Below are 23,262 nucleotides of genomic sequence, written 5' to 3'. Positions count from 1 at the left end.
ACTCTTTTGCCTGAAAAGTAATCTCTCCTTCCCTTTAGTCAGCACCCCGTTCCCTGCCCAGCTCCCTGTGAATCTAAGACCCAAAGTTCCAGTTGACTCCTTGGAGAAACATTTTCTGAGCAGATCTCGTTAGGAGATACTTGCATTGTGCCCATGACCTCTCCTCTTTCCTTCTCAGAAGGAAGATGGACAGTCACAAGGCTCACGGCCTGGAGCCGTCCTCAGAGCCCTTTTATAGGAATGTGGGCTTCTCAGGGCTTGTCTGAACCCAAAGATCTGGCCAAACAGGTGTGCGGGGCCGGCCTGTGTGCTCACCTCTGCTCTGGGGCAGCTTTATGAACTGGCTGACTTTCTCTCTGCCTCCATTTTCGTTTTCTTAAGTGAGTTGTGATCGTATTAGCAGACCGAGGAGCCATCGGGATTCAGACTTAACAAAACCAGCTGGAAATGTAAACCAGAAATGTCCACGGACACATGTGGGGATGGATGGTGGAAGATTTCACGGTCAGCACCCATCCACCTTGCCCCATCCCACGATTAGGTCAGGTTGGCACCTGCCTCGGAGAGAGCTGGGGCCACGATTCATCGCAGTCACTTGCAAAACTAGGATGGCAATCTCACCCAGCTGCCGGCCAGGGCAGGAATTAACACTGCTGTGCACACATTCCAGACAAAGCGAGTGGGACCCAGTTAGGTCTGTCACTGTCATTTCAAAATGCTTGTGTTGTGACATTAACCAGATATTTGCACACACTGTTTAGGATAAGGGCAAAGCACAGTGGATTCATCCTGGAATTTGAATTGGGTGAGCAAAGCTTTTTTTCAGCTGGAACATGGGGCCTCAGGAAGGTAGGAGCTTTCAGGAAGAAGACCACCCTGGTTACTAGTTGTTTCAAAGGGTACTTTCTGGAAAGTGGGATGCTGAGACGAGCTGATTTGAGTGCTTGGAATTTGTTTGCATGAGAAACACAAAATCCAGAGACACTGACTTTTATTATCTATTGATCAAGTATCTGTTTAGTTAATTAATTTAGTTGTATCTGCTGGCTGGCTTCGCAGGGCTGTGAAGAAGACGGGAGGGATTTAAGGGTGGGAGTGGATTTGAAGGTCATTGAAGGTCATTAAAGATGAAGAGGAAGTGACACTGGTTAGAATCATTTTCATCTGTTGTCTCACTGCCCTGGGACCACTGTGGTTTGGGGTTTCTCTGCTACAGCACCCATATTGAGCCATCCTGCTCCCATCCCTCTTTTTATGGAATATCTTGCTTTACTTCCTTTATCAAAATTGTGTCCATCCTTTGGCTCCTTCCTTCCAGGCATTTTGCTGGGTATCTAACCAGCTAATCTGTGATAAAGAAGTATGAGTGGTGCAATGCATGACTTGTCCTTCCCCCCAAAATGTATTTTAAGGGAGGACCCAGAGAAGCCTTACTCTCAGGTCATGACCATCCCTCCTCGGACAGGTGTAGAAGAATTTTTACTGGGAGCATGGGTGGTGGTGGTAACTTTTGGGGGGGGGGGTCCCTCAGATCACACCCCATATTTGGCCACATGCAGGGGATGATGGGGAACAGAGGCTCTGGAGGTGGGTTCACACAGTCAAGTGGGTCTCATGGTCCTAGGCCTGGAATTGAGGACTGGCTGTCCGCACCATGTGCTCCAGCCACGTGGTGACCTCGTGCAGCCATGGACTCTGAAGAGTCCCCTTAGGGTCCGGGGAGCTAGAGGTAGGAAGAGTCCCTGGAGAGGCTCCGTTTCCTCCCAGGCCTTTCCCGGGCTCAGTCCTGCCCTGGCCATGGCCCCAGCGCCATGGCTGCTGGAGGAGGATGTCCCTGATGTCCCTGAAAGGACCCCCTGCAGCTGCCTGACTCCTGTTGGTAATTACCACACAGAGTGCAGGGAGCTGCAGGTCAGCAGCCACGCGAGGGAGGCCTTCCCGCTCCCGCCCAGCCCGTCTCAACGGGTGTGTGGGTGCAGAGGTGCTTCTCAAAGGGGCTGCCCCACAGTCCCCAGCCCCAGGCCCAGGGAATCCTTTGGGACAGGAAAGGTGAGAGGGGCTGAGCCTGGCTGGGTGTCCAGGCCTGGAAGAACCAGGTCCCTCCTTCCCAGTGGAAAAAAAATTAGGGGATTACTGAAGTACCACAGAAAACCCAGCCTAATTTTATTTCCAAATTTGGTGTTTCTATTAAAAAAACAAAACCAAACCCACTGAGGTTACTCCTTGGTGGACTTGCCAGTGAAGGTGGATTAACGCTCTTAGTCATCCCTTCCCTTAAGTGCCCTGCGGTTTCCTCAGGTCAGGTCCTCAGACCGTCAGGCTATGAGTTCTTTTGACCCTGCCCTGTTCTTCCCTGGGGTGGGAGGATGTGTTTTGATACGTTATGGTGTCGTGATGCCCTTTGACTTGACTATTAAAACTGCTCTTCGGTCACCAAGTATCTCCCGAGACTCCCTGACCGTCCGCCATGCCCCTCACCCTGCTTGGGGTCCTTGTATCTGTCACCATTTCACACCCCGAATCCTGCCCGCAAGATGAGAAAATTTTAAATATCATAGCGTGTCCTATATACAAAACTGTACTCCCCGTCGAGTGTCTTAGAAACTTTAAAACAAAAGAAAATTTCAAAGTGACTTTTCATACTCTGTTTCCACCCCCCTCCAGTCACTTGCAGATCTGGCGAAAGGTGAGCTTGAAAGGGGCAACACATGGTGAATCAAAACTCACTTTGTAGCACATTCAAAAGGATCCTGTCCCCTCTTAGAGTGAGAGGTACTTGAGCAGTTGAGTCATCACAACAAGAGCCTGTGAACTCTGTGCTTTAGAGACGGGAGGGGCAGCGTTGACGCCACGCACCCGGTTCACCTCGAGGGCTTGCGGGGGAGGGTCTGAACCAGGGGGCTTAGTGCAGATACCCTGGGACATTTTTAATTCCTTTTAAGAGGATGAGCCATAAATCTCTCTGTGTTGTCACACATTTCCAAAGTGAAGGAGCCCTCTCAAGTGTCTCAATCAGAAGATGTTTCTGTTGGGGCCAGAAAAGCAAACGAAAAGCATGACCATCCCAGCCTCGGCCGAGTGCAAGGCTCGGCCACCAGCTTCAGTGGACACTCAGGAGCCAGGAGCGCAGAGGCCAGCAGTGACCTCGGTTCTGCTCCTGCTTCCAGCCCGGGGCCCGGGGCCTCGGGGCCTTGACCTTGATGAGACCCGTGGCCTCTGAATCCCTCACTATGGCCCCAAACCTCAAGGCTCCCCATCCTTGAGTGTCTGAGGAGGTCGGAGGGTGGAAACTTCTCACCGTGGGACTTTCCAGTTGGGAAGCCAGGCTCTTCTTCCCGTATATTACAATAATAAAAAATAATTACTGTTGTGATTGAATTCTTGTGCTGACCACATCGGGTCCAGACATCTACATTAAACTAAGCTGTAGAACCTTTGGTAAAGATTTTTCCAGAGCTGCAAAGCTCTGAAAAAACTAGGAAACATCCAACAGCTGCTGCAGCCACAAAAATATTACAGGAATGAAGACATTTCAAATAAGAGAAATGGCTGATTACACACATCTAAACAGCCTTAATGAAGAGTAGTTTCTTTTGGCTAATGTTACAGAAGTGAGGAATGAGCCATTAGTTAAAACTATGAAGATAAAGACCTTTCATTAATCAAGTAGGAGACTGGAGAAGGGGGAGAGAGGGTTGGTCCCGAGCTGGGATATTACGTTCAAATTCAGCCTGAAAAGCATGCTGTTTTTGAGTATCCGGTTTAGTATTGTGGAAACTAAAAAACTTTATCATTACCCGATACTTGTAGCAGTAAATAGGTATGGTAGTCCTATCTTAGAGTAGAATATTTAATTAAATGGGAAACCAATGACCTTTTTTAAAAAGAGCACAAACTTGTAGCATTTGTAGAAGTGTCTCTGCGTCTCTTGCTCTGTGCACTCAGAGGTCACCAGGCCCGTGTGTCCTGGGCAGGACAGAAGGTGTCTTAGCTGACCCGGCCACCCCTCCCCCACTGTGGACTCCTTTCACCTTCCCGGGTTATCCTTCTCCTGCGTCCTGTGAGATTATTTCAGAGGACACAAATCAGGGTTCTCTGGAGAAACAGAACCAACAGGGTGTATATGAGAGAGAGAGAGAGATTTGGGGTTGGCAAGTCTAAAGTCTGTAGGGTAGACCAGCAGGCTGGAAATTCAGGCAGAGTTCTTATGCTGTAGTCTTGAGGCAGAATTCCTTCGTTTTAGGGAAAACTCTGTTTCTGTTCTTAAGGTTTTCAACTGATTGTATGAGGCCCACCCTCATTAGGGAGGATAATCTACTTCAAGTCACCAGATGTTGACCATATCTACACAATACCTTCACAGCAACATCTAGACTAGTGTTCTACCAAACAACTGGGTACCATAGACCAGTCAAGATGACACATAAAATTAACCGTCACACCTCGTATCTGTTTCGAGAACATTCCAGAACTCTTTTGAATTCCCAAAGGAATCAGGTCCCCACAGCCACACTTGGCTGAGCACTGTGGAGAGCCAGGGTTGGGGGGGCACAGATCGTGGAAAAAGGTGGGTTAGTGGGATAGTCTTATTAATACTATTTCCCAGAGGCGGAAATGGAAATGTCATTTTCCTGTGTTCAAATTTTAATAAAATTTCCAAATTATAAACACTGAGAGGATACGACAAGGATTATTTAGGGTTAAAAGGATATTGCCATTTAAAATCAGGCAACAGGTTGCTACAGCTGTGAAACCAGGTTATGAAAGTGTGAAACTCTGCCTGTCCTTTGTTCACCCAGCCACGCCATTCACACCGGGTGGCTAGATGTGTGTGTGTGGCTGGAGAGACAGGCCTCCTGCTGCCCCTGGGCGTGGTGAGGTCAGGGCACCACCTGCGCTGCAGCCGAAGGGGATCTGTTTGTGGAAGGCGAGCTGTTTAAGGCTCTCCGGACTCTGTGTTTTGCAAAGCACCGGCCAGTCCTGGAGAGATGGGCTCATTAGCCCCAGAGCCACAGTCATCCTGTTGCTTCTGCCTGCAGAGCCCCAACTTTGCTCCATCCTTCTTGCCCTTGCTGCTGTCTCGGATAGGGACATTCATGACTTCCTGACTTCTGGATTCTTGGTCTCCAAATCCAGGAGAAAAGATTTCTGGGATTCCTTGTTTCTTTTTGGGGGACAGGGTGACGGTGACTCTCTGCCTACGGAAACTTCCTCTTCCTTCCAGGGTGAGTGCTAATCCTTGTCTTCAGCTAAGCTCTCCTGGGCCCCTGTAGCCAGGGCTGACCTCCCCCTCCTCTCATCTCCTTATTCTTTCCATCATTCATTTAAAAACCGTCTGATCTGGCTGTGCTGATTTTTAGGTCCAGATTTTGTCTCTTCAACAAGGTTGGAAACTCTTTGAAAGCTTAGCTCAAGTGTCATAAAACCTGCCCTATACTGCACCCCGCTCTCCTGCAAACACACCCCCTCCCCACCTCAAATACACAAACAGCTACACCCACCCAGGCATGTACACACACACACACAGAGACACACACACTGTTCCCAGATAGAGCAGAGATATAATAAATACTTATGAGTGATGCTGATGACTTAAACCGCTTCACAAACTGGCATAAAATTTGACATATAATGACAGTTTTTACAGAAAAGAAGTTTACTTCAGAGTGTTATTTTATGTAGTATTACCACCTTAAAATTGCATTTATTGAGCAATTACTATGTGCTAAAGACTACTCTTTATGTATGCTGTCTTGTTAAATCTCACAACAGCCCTGCAAAGTAAGAAATCATATGCACATTATTTAAATGGCCAATTGTGACTTACCATGCTTAAATAATTTGCTCAAGGTCATGCAGCTAATAAATGATGGGATTGGGGGGTTTATACTTCTTTGCAGCTACCAAACCATATCTGTGTACAAAGTACAGTGTTGGCAAGGGGAGGAAACCATGAGAGATTCCCTTCACTGTGATATACTTCCATGTGGGATGGTAGGAAAAGGCAAGTCTGGGATCAAATGGTTTGGCCCACATATGCATTGGAGGTTATATAAGCCTAGGCAAAATCTTAAAGTCATATGAGTCTAGAGGTTTAGATTTCTTAGTCTGTAAAATGGGGGTGAAACTAATTTTCCTACCCTGTAAATGGCATCAACATTGCAAAGTACTGACTATAGTTCCAGGGTTTACTTAGAATCATCTTCTATTTGCTTTCATGGAGCATTCTTGATGTTACAATCTACCCAAGATGTAAATTCTACATGAGATTTGACATTTGTCTCTGGATAATTTTTGCATCAAACAAACATCTTGCCTTTCAGAGGCTGAAATCCGAAGATAGATGAATCATAAGGAAAGTCAGTCCGTCTGCTTTTCAGTTTTCTTCTCAATTCTTATTGTAACCACCTCTACATCATACAGAGATCACTGCTGGTCTATTATTGTCATTTTCGATTTTAGTATATGATTTTGTTTTTCATTTGTATTTTTATTAGGAAGTAATTTTTCTTCATGCAGTGCCACTTCTGAGGCAGTACACATTTGAACTGGCAAAGTTTGTCATACTGACATTAGCATAGTAAGTGGAAAAAGTCATTCCCAGTTTATCATTGATTGGTCAACAATAAATTGGCATACCAATGCAAACAGAGAATGGAGAAGGGGGTCCAGAGAGAGGAAGTGGACAGGCATTTTAGAATTCATCAGGATATGAATACTAGAGTCTCTTTCCCTCTCTCTCTCTCTCTCTCTCTCTCTCTCTCTCTCTTCGTAAAAACAACAAGAAGCACTTTTGGGGGGTAGAGTTCTTAAAGGTCTACTGCACATATGAGAGACTCATGTTTATTTTTTCTTCTAAAAATGGACCACTAAAATCATCATCAAATGGGGTACAGACTATTGCTGAACCAGACTGTTAAGTGCCTGCCCACCGTCAACCCCTCACCCCACCCTGGTTGAATCCATCACCAACCACCACAATCAGAGCATCCCCTACTCCTCCTAACCCCCACTGGCTCCCATCTCTCTGTCCATCCCGTACCTGACCTGCCAGGGTATCATGGGTGAGTCTCAGAGGGGCCTACTGGCAACTATGGACACTAAGGCTGTTCTAAGAAGGAGTGTGTCATGGTGGGAGAAGTGTGACTCCAGATTGCCAACTCGTCCTGGTTTGCCTGAAACTTTCCCACTTGTAGCACTGAAAGTCCTGTGTCCGGGGAAACCCCCCTCAGTTCTGTGCAAACAGCTGGTCACCCTACACCATAATGTCCGTCCGTTGGAGCAGGTCCTACCCCATATCGAAGAGATACACATTTTTAACTAGAATGGACTCAAAATTTGACTGTGTTGGTTCTCAGATGAAATTATGAGCCTAAAGATTTTCTGAAGTCACTATTTTTTTGTCTTAAAAATCTTCTATGGGGCTTCCCTGGTGGCGCAGTGGTTGAGAGTCCGCCTGCCGATGCAGGGGACACGGGTTCATGCCCCGGTCCAGGAAGATCCCACATGCCGCGGAGCGGCTGGGCCCGTGAGCCATGGCCGCTGAGCCTGTGCGTCCGGAGCCTGTGCTCCGCAACGGGAGAGGCCACAGCAGTGAGAGGCCCGTGTACCACAAAAAATATATATCTATATCTATATCTATATACCTATGATTAAATATAATGAATTAGGTTTTGCCCCCAAAGGGTTTAAGGATAGTCTATCAATATTTTTTGTGATATATACTTGTGCCTCCTTGAAGGTGATTGTAGAAATAGGAATAGATCCTGAAGCAACGGGGTTTGTTTTCTGATTTTTTTCCTCACCCAGCACACTCTGATTGGTAGAGCAAATATCCCTGCCCTCGTGGGGCTGATGCTCGCTCTCCCCACACTAGCTGTGTTCTCATGTATCAGCTGCATCTCATGATAAGCATCAGAAAGTTATTTCCCTTTTGGTTTGATTCTGTGCAGGACTGGCCTTGTGGCATGTGGTCCGTGCCATCACTGAGGCCCCCGCTCAGAAGGGCCTCATGCTTAGATTAATGCCCCACTCTCTCCAGCCTGGAATTCTTCACACTTTCTGTGTAAGGCCCTCCCCTATTTCTTTAGCACTGGATCCAGTAGCCAGTTCCAAATTTAATCACTCCACCCTTGTGCTTCCAAGATCTCGCCGTTTTTTCTTCCTCATCACATCGGAGGATGAACTAAAGAATGTGGCACTCTGTCTTCTGTCCTGACCACTCTTCTGTATATTAAATCTCAGTTTTTATAACCTTTGGGACCTGGATAGCACTTCACAGCCAAGAACTTTCCAACCATCGAACTTCATTGTGGTTTGGCTGTCTGTGGGCATATTTTACCTCATTACTCCAGTTGGCAGAGAACAGGAAGAAAAACAGGATGCCCAGGTTAGGGCTGAAGGCGGCAGGAGAAATCAGATTTTCGTATCTCTGGTCTCCAGACCAGCAAGCCAGACAACCAGGAAGCAGTCAGGAGCCGCCGATGTGAAAATGCTGGTGGCTGGATGCTCAGACCTCTGCAGACGGGCAGTTTATCAGTGCTGCAGCCTGGAGAGGCCGTGGAGAGTTCGGTCTGGCTGCCTCTTATTAATTTGTTTTGGATGCTCCTGTAATTTACACTTGCTGCAGATTTGTGTTTTCAATAAATGACTAGAGTAAAACACACCACAGCTTTACTTGGCCAGGGTTGGCTGAAACCCACAGCTGGGGCTGGTATTCTTCAGGGCATGATAATCTTCTACCTTTAAGATACTCATCAAATCTCTAGAGGTAATGAGGGTTTCCCTTACTTGTGGGATTTAATCCATCCTACCTTGTTATCAAGCTTTCTTCACCTCAGTCTGTTTTCTTGTTTATTTGTGTTGTATCTGTGTGTGTGTGTGTGTGTGTGTGTGTGATATACATATATATATATCTCTCATATATATAAATCATGTATATATAAATCACATATTATACATATATATTTTTGGCACAGAAGAGGTCTCAAAAATGTTTGTTGGATTCAAATCTATATTTTGATGAATCAGAAACACTGTTCTCTGAAAAGTTTAGAAAAGACCCTGGCTATCTGCCTCCTTGTTTTCCAATTTGACTTTGTCTTTTGTAGGTCCACTGAACAGGCATCATTCCCCTCCCTCCATAACGGTTTTGTGGAGTTGTATTTTCCGAGTGGCGAAAAGCTTTCAGCTCTAAAGTTAGTGATCAGATTAAACTCAGGTGAAATGCCTCAACAGGATATCAGAAAGATCGATTTTCTATTTTGCAGTCTGTAATACCCATTTTAGGTAAATCACAAGTATTCTTATCATAAAGGCTATTCCCCTAACAAAATTAGAGGTGGCATGATCTTCCCTTTTTTAAAAAAACAAAACCCACAGCTTTCTCATAGAGAAAAAAAAAGTCTAGTACCCGTGATCACAATAGCCATTTAAATATACAACGGCAAGGCTCCCCCAGCCCTAAACGTACCTCCTTTCCCTTTTTAGAGCTCTAGACTTTCCCTCTTCCTTCTCAAACATTGAAAGCAGTTCATAGATTTTCAGGAAAGATGGCACATTTTCAAACATTCCCTGGAAAGGGTGTAACCCTGCATTTCTCATGTATCTACTCCCCTTACATCAGCCTGACACTTGCCACCCCAGACATTTTTTACTGCAGTTCATTCAAGGGTGAACCAGAGAGAATTGCCTTCTTACCCAGAGGGGAAAGCTGTGAGCATCAAGGAACAAGCAAGGTGTCCTCAAGGAAGCAAGCTTGACAAATAAGACATGGCTCCATTATTTCTATCCCTTCTCCAAAGCTGTTTTGTTTCTAATCCATTTTTTCCCATACGTTCTGACTCCTTCGGAAAAGTCTTGCTACTTCCCTAAGAAAAGACTCAGAGTGGAGCAAGCTTTCCAAGCCCACTGCTCAGTGTGTGCAGGCCAACCTGTGGGAAGCCAGTGGTTTACAGAAATGTGATACACTCCCGGCTTGTCCTTCGTCAACTCCTGTATCCCTACGGCTACTTCGCTAGCGTTGAGACTTGCAGGCATCTAAGGAAACACTTTTTGGAAGCCATTTATTCTCTGGGCTTCTTGACTGCTAGGATGATGTCGCCCACACTCCTCTTGTTTTATTCCAGATGTATAACAGTAACACAGACTTTGGCGGTCATTGCTTGTCTTTTCATAGCCCTCAAAATGGTTTGTACTTCCAAAGATGGAGCTGGCACCATTTCCAGCACTGACACAATCGGAGGTCCAGTGCATATGGGGGTGGGAGTGGGGATAGGGTAGGTCGACTTCCATTCACTGGGGACCCCAATAACATTATAGACCCAAGAATATGTCCAGTTGTCAAGTTAGCAGCTTATTTAGCACTTCTTAGGGATCAATGAGAAGAGCTTCAGACTGCTTTCACCAAGTTATGGAAGGGCTACTAAGTGCACTTACAGGGCTGCTCAACTACAGAGATGCTTGCACAGGTATAGTGATTCTAACTAGCAGTGTCTCCATCATGTCCTAACTCAGTCACCCCACGGGAAAATAGCACACTCAGGAAGCAAGCATAGCTTCGATACAAATCCCCTAGACCCTTCTTCTAGCCAGATGGTCGACCCCCCATCCGTGTTATTTCTTACATTGAGTGCACATATGCTGGGAGTGAAGAGAGTGTGATCTCGAGGAGGCAGTGTATTAGTTATCTGTTGTCGCCTAACAAATGACCCCAAAACTTAGTGGCCTAAACTATTATCCTTTATTATTTAGGACAGTTTCTGTGCATCAGGAATTCAGTTAGGGCACAGAAGGAGTGGCCTGTCTCTGCTCTGTGCCTCCTGGGGTCTCAGATGGAAAACTCAAAGGTTGGGGGTTGAAATCATCCGAAGGCTCACAACTCTCATATCTGGTCACTGATGTTGGCTGTTAGCTGGGGGCCCAGCTGGGGCTGTGGGCCAGGATACCCTCATGTGACTCTCACCCCCATGTGGCCTGGGTGACCAGCTGCTAAGTGTGACCACCTCAAGACAGAGAGAGAGCCAGGCAGAGCTGTATGCCTTTACGCCCTGGCCTTGGCAGGCCTGTGGCACCCTTCCCACTGTGTTCTACTGGCCAAGGCAGTCACCAAGGTCTGCCCTGGTTCGAGGGGAGGGAACGTGGATCTCCCCGCCCCACCCCGCTTTGCAGATGTGTCGATCATACTGCCTGAGTGTATGGATGGGTTGTGTATTGGTTCAGCCACCTTTGAGGAATTCAATCTGCTGTGGGTACCTCCATGTACACTGGCTCTCCAGTGGAAGTGGGGGGTTCATTATCAACATTAAATAGCAAAGGCACCTCCTGAATAAATCCTACTGGAACTCTGTGAGACCTACAGGGGCTCCAGGCCTCCTGTGGGAAACAGAGGTCAGAAAGCCCAACAGTTCAGTGAAAGCCCTAGAAGACCTGGCCAACTGGAAACAGCTGATTGCCCGACTCTTTCCGCAGTTACGTTCTTGGATAAACGTCTGGAGAGCACAGGACTCAGCTAGTGAAGAGCCAGCGAAAGCAACACTGTAAAAACAACGCCCTACATTGGACTGTGCTGGATGTTTTTGTAAGCCCTATCCCATCCGATTCACCAGAGATCAAGCCAGTTGAGGTGTGGATGGCCTTTCACAGAGATTCCATGGTTAAATAAGAAAGACACTTCTCTGTCCAGGGATTTTACTTTCTAGTGGGAGGAGACGGACACCAAACAAAACAGAATAAACAAAGTGACAAATGAGTGACAAAATGCTAGCGAGGGATGGACATTTTGGTAACACTGGCCCAGCGTGGTGGTGGGGATGCACACAGCACCACACCTAGCACAAGTCTTTAAGAATTGTCGTAGCTTCCGTGGGTTCCCACCTCTTAATTCTCTCCCCTCCCTTCCTTAGCCCAGTGTTCTAGACATTACCAAACGGAAACCGATGAAAAGATGAGTAAGAGCTTCTGGCTGTTGCAAATATTTTCACAAGGGCTTCCCTGGTGGCGCAGTGGTTGAGCGTCCGCCTGCCGATTCAGAGGACACGGGTTCGTTCCCCGGTTCGGGAAGATCCCACATGCCGCGAAGCGGCTGGGCTCGTGAGCCGTGGCCGCTGAGCCTGCGCGTCCGGAGCCTGTGCTCCGCAACGGGAGAGACCACAACAGTGAGAGGCCCGCGTACCGCAAAAAACAAAATTCACATTATTTTTGAGTTTCTCAGATAACGCTGCATATAAATGTTGTTCTCTTCACCTGGAAGAAGGTAAGCTGCAACTCCTTGGGAACCTTGTTGAAAGTCTAGGCGTGAGGCTCCACCCTCCCCTGGGCTACCTTTTTCCTTCTTTTCACCTTGACTGACGAGGTGATCCCTGAGGGGGTCTCACCTCTTCATCTCCAACCAAAACCCCCAACCACATTATCTATAAAAGACAGCAAGGAAAACACTAGATGCTCACAGTTTGCTATGCTTATCATTCTTTTTAGGTGGTGGGATTGTGATTTCTAATTTTTGGTAAATTTTATTCATTTCGACCTTCTTCTTAGTGTTTTCTGCACTCCCCACAAGTTTTCTTCAATGAGTGGGCATTACTTTGTGCTCAAAAAAAGAATACACATTTTTTTAAAAAGCAAATATTGTTATTCCTCAGCTTAAAACCCTTCATTGGCCCTTCATTGACTCTCCATTGCCTGAAGCAGAAAATCCAAACCCTCTGGCTTGGCCCCTTCCCCTCCAGGACCCGGCCCCTCCTTATCTACCTTCTCACTTCTTCCCGCCTCAGGCTCCTTCCCACCCACGCCCCACTCCCTGCCCCAACACCACACCTGCCCAGCCACCCTGGGACCTGCCAGGGCCCTGCCCCCCACTCGCCTCTGCTGGAATCTCCCCTTGCTCCCTGCCCGCCCCCTGCACCCCTCCTGGCACACTCTATGCTCTCTTAGGAGGCATTTCAAGCTCACCTCTGCTGACTCTCCCTCTCCCTCTGACCCTCCTCTCTCACCCAATCTTTTTCTTTCCTTTTTTAAAAAAATTTAAATATAGTTGATTTGCAATGTTGCGTTAGTTTCAGGTGTAGGGCAAAATGATTCAGTTCTCTCTCTCTCTCTCTGTATATATATTCTTTTCCAGATGCTCTTCCATTATAGGTTATTCGAAGATATTGAGTAGAGTTCCCTGTGCTATACAGTAGGTCCTTGTTGGTTATCTATTTTTTATATAGTAGTGGGTTTATGTTAGTCCCAAACTCCTAATTTATGCCCACCTTTCCCTTTTGGTAACCATAAGTTTGTTTTCTATGTCTGTGAGTCTGTTTCTGTTTTGCAGATAAGTTCATTTTATCATTTTTTTTAGGTTCATCATATAAGTGATACCATATGATAGTTGGTGTGAGGTGATACCTCATTGTAGTTTTGATTTGCATTTCTCTAATAATTAGCAATGTTGAGTATCTTTTCATGTGCCTGTTGGCCATCTGTATGTCTTCTTTGGAAAAATGTCTATTTAGCTCTTCTGCCTGTTTTTTAATTGGGTCGTTTGGGTTTTTTTAATATTGGGCTGTATGAGCTGTTTTGTATATTTTGGAAATTAATCCCTTGTTGGTTGCATCGTTTGCAAATATTTTCTTCCATTCTGCAGCCACATGTAAAAGAATTAAATTAGAACATTCTCTAACAGCATGTACCAAAAAAAAAAAAACCCTCAAAATGGATTAAAGCTGTTTTGTTTCTAATCCATTTTTTCCATACGTTTTGACTACTTCGGAAAAGTCTTGCCACTTGACCAGACACTATAAAACTGTTAGAGGAAAACATAGCCAGAACACTCTTTGACATAAGTTGCAGCAATATCTTTTTGGGTCCATCTCCTAAAGTAATGGAAATAAAAGCAAAACCAAACAAATGGGACCTGATTAAACTTAAAAGCTTTTGCACAGCAAAGGAAATGGCCCAGCCTCTTTCTAAAGCAATCTGCACGGCGTCATGCAGCCTTTCAGGGCTGTTTCCTCACTAGACTGGAAGCACCCTGATGGCGGGCTCAGTGTCTTTATTACTTATGTAGTTTTTTCTCTCTTTTTGTCTTTGTGGAGTTCTTTGTGCCTAGCACAGTGTCAAACACACAGCAAGTGACCCATACAATTACTCACTGAATATCTGCCTGAGTTTCAAGATGCCTACATAGCAATTATACATCACTAGAGTCTTTTTCCTTTTTCCAGTAAAGGCCGCTTGGGAATAAAACCACCAAGAGTCCTACATGCAGAGGAACATCCTAGGGCTTCCCTGGTGGCGCAGTGGTTGAGAGTCCGCCTGCCGATGCAGGGGACACGGGTTCGTGCCCCGGTCCGGGAAGATCCCACATGCCGCTGAGCGGCTGGGCCCGTGAGCCATGGCCGCTGAGCCTGCGTGTCCGGAGCCTGTGCTCTGCAACGGGAGAGGCCACAACAGTGAGAGGCCCACGTACCGCAAAAAAAAAAAAAAGCTCCAGATTCTTGGTTACTTTTGAGTTCTCCTTCTCTGTCATTTCTCCAGAGCTTTGCCAGTCCTGAGACTGAAGCGTCGCAGAGCGTCACCCTTCAAGAATGTGAAATGATTCTGTCCCAACACGGCTTTGCTTAATAACATACTCTGCAAATTCAGGGAGCTCATTTGGGTAAAACACAGTTTTTCCTTTTCATGTGTTTGCTGCTTTCTCCAAACAGACTCTCGGAAAGACTGCAACCTCATCAATTCAACAATTTGGAACTGAAAATTCTAGAGTCTGGAATTTTGTGTCTCTTCTGATTGAAAAAATAAAAAAATTCTTTGAAGTGTATGAATTCATGCTTGGCAGTGCTTTCAGCTGGCATCATTTCATTCTCACAGACCAAGCTAAAGTGGGAAATATTATTCCTCAACGCTTCCCACAAGATTCTCTGCCTTCTAGACCTTCCACACGACCAGGACAGGAGTCCTCCCTAAAACGGAGTGTGGGTTCCCTTCCAGCACGCCGACCACAGGGAAGAATCCCCCGACTGCCTCCCCTTCACCTTCCTAACTACCCTCTCCCCATCCAAAGTGACACACACTGCGGAACACAGCTCCTTCTGAAGTATTGGAGGATGGATGACGGGGCAGCATCCACCAGTCAAGTCTCCTCTGTCCTGGGCAGCGCAAGCATGGGGCAGGAGGTATGTGACATTTCAGAGGAGGGGACTGTTCCACCCAACCGGGAGACGCGTGTGTCTTGCTCCGTCCATGGACTCTGCCTTCCTGTCATGGTGATGATGACAATGGCCAGTTTACATGTCATTTCTGCATTGAACTGTGTGCACAGACACCACTAGACTCCTTTACTACATCCCAGAACAGCAGAAGAAAGTACCACTTGGAGTTTGGGAGAAGTAAGGGTCCACTAAGTATGTTAAAGGGCTGCTTTATCCTAATGAAAACAAACTGGCAGCACCTGCTGTTCTAAGAAAATAACATGGCTTGGTTTCCTGAGCATCCTCACCACCCCGTGCTCTGGGGATTGTTCGAGAGTGCCTGGTGGGGACTAAACTATTGCATTATTTTGAAGCTGAAAAGACAGAAACTTTAGGAGCCAAAAAGGTTTTTTGCTTTTTGAGGTAGAGATCGGCATATCTCTATTAGAGACATTTGGCCACAGAAAGACTGCCTACGCATTGCCCAGAGGAAACCCTGAATGCAGCAAAGTAACCCAAACAAAGATGCTCCAGGCTGAGATGTTATGTTCAACAATATCATCTGAGCACATCACTGGCACCGTTGCCCCCATAGCTGGGCTGTCTTATGCCTGAGCATTATTGTTCTTAGGGGGGTGTGTGCCTAAGCACTTGTTCCCAAGAACTTGGGAGCTAAAGACAAAGGCAGTGGGAACATCTGGCTGATCCTCTCTTCCCCTGACCCTGGAGGGAAAAGTACGAGAAGGATGGGAACGGCGTGGCTCACACCCTGGGCTGGAGGTTTAGGTCTTCTGCATGGTGTTTCCTAAGACTGAATAAGTAGCACTGCAGGAATGGGTGGTGGATGATTGTGGACTTTCTTGCTTTGGAGTGTTTGATGGACTGTGATTGTCCTGTTTAGACCATAGAGCCAGACCACACACTTTAGGTGGGAAGGGACTTTGCCCTGGAAGAGAATGGGTGTTCCCAACCCAGTCACCAGAGGAAAGGTGAATCCTGAGGTGGGACATCTGGGGAAAGAAGGCGGTGAGCGAAGGAGAGTTGCGGCAGTTCTGGTGGTGGGTGGGATCCAGGGCCTGCCGCATGGCTGTGGGCTGGGATCCAGGTGGGGGCTGTCTGATAGGGCACCCCTGGGGTCACGCTGGGGCCTGTGTCTGGACCCTGAGAGCACACCCTCCAGGAGCAGCTGTGGGCTACTCTCTGAGCTGTGCTTTTCTAATCCCAAGGGCTCTTGGTAAAGTGTCACTGTGGACAGACTCCTGTCTCACTCTTGATGTGGGGAGCATGAGCGTCAGAATGGTGGTCTCCCTATAGGGCCACCAGCAACCAAGGCAGCAGTGGGAGCCAGGGAATAAGCCAGGGGGTCTTAGCAACTCATTCTGGCGGTGGGGTGTAGAAGGCAGCTTCAAAAATGGCCCACGAAGACCCTGGCATTTACACTCTTATGCAATCCATCCCCTTGACTGACTTGCTTCTAACCAAGAGAAGAGAACAAAGGTGACGGGGAGTCTCCTCTCTGATCAGGTTATATAAGGTTGTGATTCTGTCTTGCTAGCAGACTCCATTGCATTCTTGACTTGCTCTCAACAAGCCATGTTGGAGAGGCCCATGTGGCAGGAACTGAGGTGGCCTCTGGCCAACAGTCAGCTGGGCACTGAACCCTGCCAGCAACCACTTGACCTTGAGTATGAATCTTTCCCCAGTGGAGCCTTCAAATGAGACCCCAGCCCTGGCTGACAACTTGATTGCAGCCTGTGGGAGACCCTGAGGTAGAGGACCAAATTAAACCATGCTTAAATTCCTGACAGAACCTGTGAAATAATAAATGTGTGTTTTTTAAACTGCTAGTCTGTGATTATTTGTTATGCAAGAACAGATAAACCAATATAGGTAGTGCCCCAAAAATATCTGGGAAGATGTAATTGGGAGATGCTACTATTGGCAGTTAGAGCACCAGGGAATTCCTACAGTGAAAATATGCTATTAAAAGGAAGACAAATTTATTTTATAGTCACAGGGTGATGAGGTTAGAAGAGACTGGTTATTGGAGAAGTTGCCTGCGAAGTATTTATCTGCTAAAACTCCGCTTCTCACCCTTTGCCCAGAACCCACCTCTACCCTCATTGTCATCCCATTATCTGGACCCTGCCGCCCTGCCTTCCTTGTTGGGCCAGTGCCTCAGCTGGACCATGGGCCTGTCTTTGATTTTAGTTTATCCGAATGTGGTTGACTTCCACTGGCTCTTTACATTGCATCTGGTGATCAAGGGCTGCTCCCCATGCCCTACAACCACCCTGTGCTCAGTTCTGGGTTTGGGGACATCATATCCCAAGTGGAACCAGAACTTCAGAGCCCTCATATGTCTACAAGGGAGATTAGACATGGTATGCAACTGTTCAAGAAAGGCTTATAGCAATTAATGTATAATCATTTCAAAATGAGTTAGTAACAGGAGCAAAGAACAAGATTTAAGGGAATATCATACAACTTTTAAATCTGAAGTCTTTGGAGGACAGCCATGCCCCACAGAGGATCGCTGTTTCAAAAGGAATTCAGGGTAGAACATGGGACAAAATCCAGGCCAACCCATGCTGGCAACGTCACTTTGGCCTGTGGTCCTTTTACCAGATGTGAGTTTTTGGTATCTGTTCATGACTGGTGGCAATTCCAGATGAGACCCACCATCATGAGAGTCTGGAGAAAGCTCAGGGGAAGTTTGTCATCCAGGAAGTTGCTACCTCCTGTCACTCCATACTTCTCAGCTGTACTCTGTCTCATGAAGACTGAGACCTAATTTCTCAATACGTTTCACTTGGTTGGAATCCAGCTGAAGTGGAGAATTTGGATATTTCAAAGTTTGAAGTTGGAATTATATCATCTTAATTCTTTATCAGCCTTTTTAGCTTAACTTCTCAGATATGGTACCTGATGGACACTCCCTTCGAAGTTGCCTTCTTGGTGTTGCAAGTTCTGACATAGCTACAGGGTTTGATGAAACACCGAAACACCTTCCAGCAATGAACAAAGTGCTGTGTTTAGGAAATTACCCACATTTTTTGTGTTGTCAAAACTATTTTTTCTACTTAATTTGCTTTAAATCAAAGTGTTTGGATTAAGTTTATTTTAAATATAAACTGTTTGGCAGACTTTCTTTACTACACCAGTCATTTGTACCTCCTCATTCTGAAAAATCATAAAAATACATCACCACCTAGAAATGAAGAAAGATGAAAGGATGCACGTGTGTGACCACGTTCTCAGGCTTGGCCATTACACAGAGGTTCCTAGACAAAGCTTAAATCAGACAGTGAGGCCTGCAGCATGCATGATCTCCTGCAAGTTTTTGCATATCGCGTTTTTGGTCTTGGGAAGCTGGTTGGTTTCTAGACAAGGAGGGAAGTGAGCTGGGTGAACCTAGGGGTTAACAAAACTGGGTACTACAGGGCGCTGGTGATGTCATGGCTCCAGACTTAGTACTGGGCCAGAGAGCTCCCAGCCCTTCTGTCCTGATAAACTTAGTTGCCAAACCCTGTCCTCGTCCCACCACTGGAATGGGTGAGTCAGCGAAATTCTGTGGAGTAGGGTCTAGAGTGTGGGTGCACTCATCTGGGGCAACACGAAAGTTCAGACAAAGGGAAAGAGCAAAGCTGGACTGTGTGTGCTCAACTTCCTTTCCTTGGCAGTGGGTCTGCAGGGATCTGGCCTTGGCCTGGGTTCTGGGAGCTAGCCAAGCATGGAGGAGGGATATGGCTGCCGACCCAGAGCCCAAAATCAACGTTCCAAATCAAACAGGCAGAGAAAGAAGAATAGGAAGGGCCTGGGAACAAAGGTTGCTGCATGAGCAACATGAGCAAGGCCAAGGGCAAGACGGAGCAGAGGGCAGAGACGGGGAGATTCTGTGAGGTGCAGGGACCTCTGTGGGGCCCTATGATCTGGTTTCTGGGTGGAGAGGGAGTGGGAAGGCAGACTAAGCATAGCAAAACCCGGTTCCCAAGCCAGGACTGGAGTCTGAAGAGTTGCCAAGATGGAAGAGAGGCCAGAAGCTGATGTCAGAGCCACAGTCTAGAGTTAGCAAGACAAGATCAAGTTCAAATAAGGACCAGTAGCAAGTGAGATGGGCTGGGTAGAGGGAAAGCTTTGGTCTTGACAGGAAGCCCGTTTCAGTTTCTGTCTGGATGAACAAATCAAACAGTACATGATGTATGGGTGGGTCAGGTAGGTATTGACAGGGTCTGGGCTGGAAGGGATACTTTATGCTTAACATGGTGGCTCCTTGCACAAACAGCAATGGAAAAGAGCATCAATGGCTCAGGACAATTTCATCCTCGTGGTGGGTAAAAGAAACACAAATCATAAGGCCCTGTGACCCTGAGTCTGTTGCTTCCCATTCATTCATGGGGAACAGCACCTACCTATGAGAATGAGCCATCTTTGAGGGCTACAAGGCAGAGGCTGGATTTCATGATCTGGCCTGGAGCTCCAGGGGCCAGGCTGAGGTCTTGCAAGGCAGGGGGAGGCAGGTTCTGAATTAGGACATTCAGTGGACATGTTCTGGAAGCCTGCTTAGTGCTTGTCATCCAGGCTGAACCCTGGGGATGCTATTGCTGCTGGAAGAAAAACTGCTGAGGAGGGAGGATGCAGACCCATAGTCTAGAGGATTCATTTTTCTTTGCTGAATTTTAGCCATTTTCAGATTTTCCTGCTTCAGTTATTTTGTCATTAGGATTTTTTTTTACCTTATTTTTTTCCTCCTCTGCCAGTAGGAAAATGTGTGTCTCACATTTCTCTTGAATGTCATCTCCACTTTCACCCAAGGGCAGGGGTGGATCTAGTTTTGTGGGGCCTAAAGCTTACACAATTTGGGTGTCGTCCTCTTTAAGAAAAAGAATATAAAAATTTTAACATGAAATTAGGTATATAGTGAAAATATTAATTTGGAATGAGAAGTTAAGCCACAGTATGTTACAAATTTTAAAAAGCTGTCAAATAGAAAACATCACTAGACCTAGAAAAATATCATACTATTTTTATTAATTAGCTACCTGACTGTAATACTCTTTTCCTACTTTTTTGGCTACATATTCTTTTTTTTTTTTTTTTTTTTTTTTGGAGGTCATTCATTCGGTAGACATTTATTGAATGCTTACTGTGTGCCAGGCCTTGCTCTAGGCTCTGAGGACACATCCACGAACAAAACAGGTTCTCTGTATCGTTCCAATTTTAGTATATGTGCTGCCGAAGTGAGCACTTGGCTGCGTATTCGGATCACCTCTTCATATAGCAACAATTTTATACTATTTTTTGTAGAGAAAATGAAATACTACTTCAATCTTCTTTTGAGCTTGGTTGTTTTACCTTCTGATAGTTTCCTTTAGCTTCTCAACTCATTTTGATGATGTCGTGTAAAGTTTTTGGATTATTATCAAACTTGGGAAAACCTCTATCAATCTTCCTTTCCCTAGGGGCTGTTATGGACACACTCAACTTTTTGGATTCCTGCTGCAAGTTCATGCCCTCTGAACACAGGAGTTCTTTTTTTTTTCTCCTTACTTTTATTTTATTTGTTTAACATCTTTATTGGAGTATAATTGCTTTACAATGTTGTGTTAGTTGCTGCTGTATAACACAGTGAATCAGTTATGTGTATACATCTATTCCCATATCCCCTCCCTCTTGCGTCTCCCTCCCTCCCACCCTCCCTATCCCACCCCTCTAGGTGGTCACAAAGCACTGAGCTGATCTCCCTGTGCTATGCGGCTGCTTCCCACTAGCTGTCTGTTTTACATTTGGTAATGTATATATGCCCATGATACTCTCTCAGTTCGTCCCAGCTTACCCTTACCCTTCCCCGTGTCCTCAAGTCCATTCTCCACGTCTGCATCTTTATTCCTGAACACAGGAGCTCTGATCAATTCTATTCTGCACTGTTCCCAACAAAGAAAAACAAAGCTGCACAACATATTTATAATTCCACACACTGCCTTCTGCAGTGTGATCCTGGTAAGAGAGAATTTTAATTCGGAACAGGCATCAGGGAGAACTAAATCCTCTGCTTCCAGTTCTCATTCCTGACGCTGGAGGGACTTCTATGGGGTAATTTCTGATTCTATACATTTGAACCTTCTTTCTCCTCCACTGCTCACGAGCATCCAGGGTCAGGCACTGGAGCTCACATTCATGTCGCAATAATTCCTGAGTCTTTGTACATCTGTGTCTGACCTGGGGGACTCAGCAGGGGGGAGGCAGGAGAATTCCTGGAAGCTGCTCCTACATCAGCTGGCAATGATGTAATTGTGCGTGGAAACGGCTGTGAGATATATTTATATACGTGTGTGTGTGAGAGAGAGAGAAACGATACACATGTATGTATCGCACGAGGCTCCACTCAACTTCTCTTTAGACAGATCACCCACAGGCCCGCTGCCTTTCCAGTTCCACCTGATATGGGGGGAGGTGTGACAAAGGGGGAAGCTGAAGGGCAGAGAGACAACGGTCTTGGCCATGAGCAGCCAAAATATCCTACTTGTGTGCACTTTACCAAAAACATGTGATCTTGTGACCGTGTTGCTGAGGTCCACGCGAGGTTTTGGAAGGAACTCAGTAAATGCAAAGCCCAAGATCGATGTGCTGGTAACTGGAAAGACAAATCTTTTCTCAGATGTACTCAGGAGTCCCATTTTCAAGTTCCTAGATTACCTTTTCATTCCTAGAGAGAGCCGTTTTTCATTCCTTCTCTTTTTTTGCCCATTTTCTTATTTTTCTCCAGGTAGGTACTTTGGCTGGCTTCCCACATGGTGATGTAAAGTACTTAGGATTTTTGATTTATGTTTATTGTTGTTACTTGAAAACTGCAAAGTTTTCAAATTCAGAAGTTGATTGTGTTAGTGCAGTACCGAAACGCAGGGAGCAAGCCGCTCACGTTCGGGCCACGTGGCCAGTGTCTCTGCTTGAGCATCAGCTCTTCCTCTCAAGAATTCAGGACAGTGAGTGACGTGACTATGCTGTGGGGCTCAGAAAAGTAAGGTTAACACTTAAGGGGTTACATTGTAAATCACTAGATTGAAAAAAAAACCGTCTGAAGAATTTAAACCTCCAGGAGTTCTGAAATGTTGTAGTGTATATGTTACAAAATAGGATGTTGGCAAGGGTATGGTTGTGTAAGTCCACCTGTTCTCACGGGGATCCGATGACTCAGGGTGCAGGGGATGCAGATCACTTCCATCTGTGTGGCCTCCTGAGCAACCTGGGTTCAGCGCCAGCCACGCACAGCCTGGGGGCACCTGGCCGCTCACAGACCAGGACACGAAGTCACTTCCTCCACAGATGCACCTGCACCTGGGTCCTGAGGAGCGTGGGAGCTGCCCCAGGCCCTGTGGCTCCAGGTAAAACTCATTTAAAAATTAACTTCCAGTATTTCAGTTTCAACTTTTCAAAAAACATGTTAAAAACTATTCAGCTTTACTAATTAACATATATTAAGTTTACACATAGTCTAAATAAATCCTTTCACAATGCACTGTATGGTCCTAGCTCAAAATACCAGTTGCAAGAATTCAGAGGCATTCTTGATATTCTGATATAAATGATCTGGGAATTGTGATTCTTACGGTTTACAAAATAGAGGTTAATTATTTAGTAAACATGGATGTATAATAATTTTATGACCTTTTAGGGAAGGGTTACCTGTACTTTTCTATACCTAAGGAGGTAAAAGACCTGTACTCCAAAAACTATAAGACTCTGATGAAAGAAATTGAAGATGACACAAAGAGATGGAAAGATATACCGTGTTCTTGGATTGGAAGAATCAATATTGTTAAAATGACCGTACTTCGCAAGACAATCTACAGATACAAGGCAATCCCTAACAAATTTCCAATGGCGGGCTTCCCTGGTGGTGCAGTGGTTGAGAGTCCGCCTGCCGATGCAGGGGACACGGGTTCGTGCCCCGGTCTGGGAAGATCCCACATGCCACGGAGCGGCTGGGCCTGTGAGCCATGGCCGCTGAGCCTGCGTGTCCGGAGCCTGTGCTCTGCAACGGGAGAGGCCACAGCAGTGAGAGGCCCACGTACCACAAAAAAAACAAAAAAAA

This window comes from Hyperoodon ampullatus (genome assembly GCF_949752795.1).
Source record: "Hyperoodon ampullatus genome assembly, chromosome: 12".
NCBI lineage: Eukaryota > Metazoa > Chordata > Mammalia > Artiodactyla > Ziphiidae > Hyperoodon > Hyperoodon ampullatus.
This window is presented reverse-complemented; position numbering follows the sequence as displayed.